Consider the following 1,743-nt stretch of genomic DNA (forward strand, 5'->3'; position numbering starts at 1 on the left):
AGGAACAAGGCTGTGGTGCAGACAATGGACTGTTAATATCAAGAATTAGAGTAAAGCCAAGGAAAAACAATAAATAATCTTAATGCCAAAATATAATTTAAATAACATTTGTGAGGAATTTTAAAACTATGTAAAAACAGATTTGCATGACTAAACTCACTTGATCATGAACTATAAAAAACCTGTGGATTGAAACCAGAGATACTGTCAGAGAAGAATGCAAAAAAAGAGGACTTCCTTGAGCCAAAAAAAAAAATAAAGAAAAAGAAATGTGTTAACAGTTGAATCTTGAAACTCTTAAAATTGTTAATGCTAAGTGAGAAGCAAAAGTAAAAGCTGAGAAAAATAGAGTCAGATTCCTATGTTCTCCTTTGCTATGACTTGCACACAGGATTATGCAGAACAATTATAATAGCCTTTGAAAAGAAATAGAATGTATATTGAATGGTTGTTGTAGGTTTTTTAGGCTGTTTGGCTGTGTTCTGAAGGTATTTCTTCCTAACCTTTCGCTAGTTTCTGTGGCCGGCATCTTCAGAGGATAGGAGTTAGAACTCTGTCTGTGTTCTGGTGCAGTGTGTGGGATAGTTAATTGTTGATGTGGGATCAGCTTTTTGTCCTTTTCAGGAGATTGGGTGATTATGGTGACCAAGGTGTTTTTTGTTGTGGGTGTATTGTTAAGATAAGGGGAGATGATCTGTCACTGTGATTGATGGGTGTTGTTAGCTAGTCTTTTGTGTGCAGTGCTGACTGGTCCTTGTGGCTGGGTAGAGTTTGTTGACCTTTTTGCAGGCTGTATTTTTCAGTGCTGGGAGCCAGGCTTTATTGAGTTTTAGACTTTCTTCTTTTTTGTTGAAGCTTTGCTGATGTTTGTGGATTTCAGTGGCTTCCCTGTATAGTCTAGCACAGTGGTTCTTAACCTTTTTGAAAGAAACGCCCCCTTGAGCCATTGAGGAAGTTATCATCGCCCCCCTCCCTGAGGTGATATCTTACCTACCTACCTACCTACCTACCTACCTACCTACCTACCTACCTACCTACCTACCTACCTACCTACCTACCTACCTACCTACCTACCTACCTACCTACCTACCTACCTACCTACCTACCTACCTACCTACCTACCTAGTCTCCCTCCCCACCCGGGTGCGAGGCAGCGCTTCACGGGGCAAGGATGAGGACCCAAGAGACCCTTTCCTTCCACCCGATCCACACTCAGTGCTCCCATAAAGGAGAAAGGCGAGATGTGGCAGGTAGAAAGAGCTGGATCATCTGGCGGCAGCACCAGCACCAGATCTACTGCCAGCACTGTGGCTGCAGTCGCCTTCACAGGTTTGGCTCACTCCAGCGCCCCCCTACTGCCCCCCTTCTGTTCTTTTGCCCCCACACCGCCCCTTTTCATTCTACCGCCCCCCTGAAAAATGAAATCGCCCCCTGGGGGGCATTATTGCCCACGTTAAGAACCACTGGTCTAGCATAATGATTGCTGTTGTTGTCAAGTACTTCTGTGTTTTGAAGTAGGATTTTATGTCCAACTTGTTTCAGGGCATGTTCGACTGCTGCTGATTTTTCCAGTTGTTTTAGTCTGCAGTGTCTTTCATGTTCTTTGATTCTGGTATGGATGCTGTGTTTTGTGATCCCAGTATATACCTGTCCACAACTGCAAGGTATCGGGTATACTCCTGCAGTGCTGACGGGGTCCCTTTTGTCCTTTGCTGACTGTAACATTTGTTGTATTTTTGTGGT

General features: G+C 43.5%; 1 long non-coding RNA gene across 4 annotated transcripts; it reads right to left on the reverse strand.

The window, feature by feature from the left end:
* Positions 1-835: 835 nt before the first annotated feature.
* LOC144585762 (uncharacterized) lies at positions 836-1,467 on the reverse strand. Of its 4 annotated transcripts, none has more exons than XR_013540305.1 (2): positions 1,071-1,467; positions 836-990 (listed from the first exon to the last, which is right to left on the reverse strand). It is a non-coding gene; the product is annotated as an uncharacterized LOC144585762 (long non-coding RNA). The 4 variants fall into 4 exon arrangements; XR_013540302.1 differs by having other exon boundaries at positions 1,047-1,467; XR_013540304.1 differs by having other exon boundaries at positions 1,043-1,467.
* Between the last annotated feature and the right edge of the window lie 276 nt (positions 1,468-1,743).

The sequence above is a fragment of the Pogona vitticeps genome, chromosome 1, assembly GCF_051106095.1.
Source record: "Pogona vitticeps strain Pit_001003342236 chromosome 1, PviZW2.1, whole genome shotgun sequence".
Lineage (NCBI taxonomy): Eukaryota > Metazoa > Chordata > Lepidosauria > Squamata > Agamidae > Pogona > Pogona vitticeps.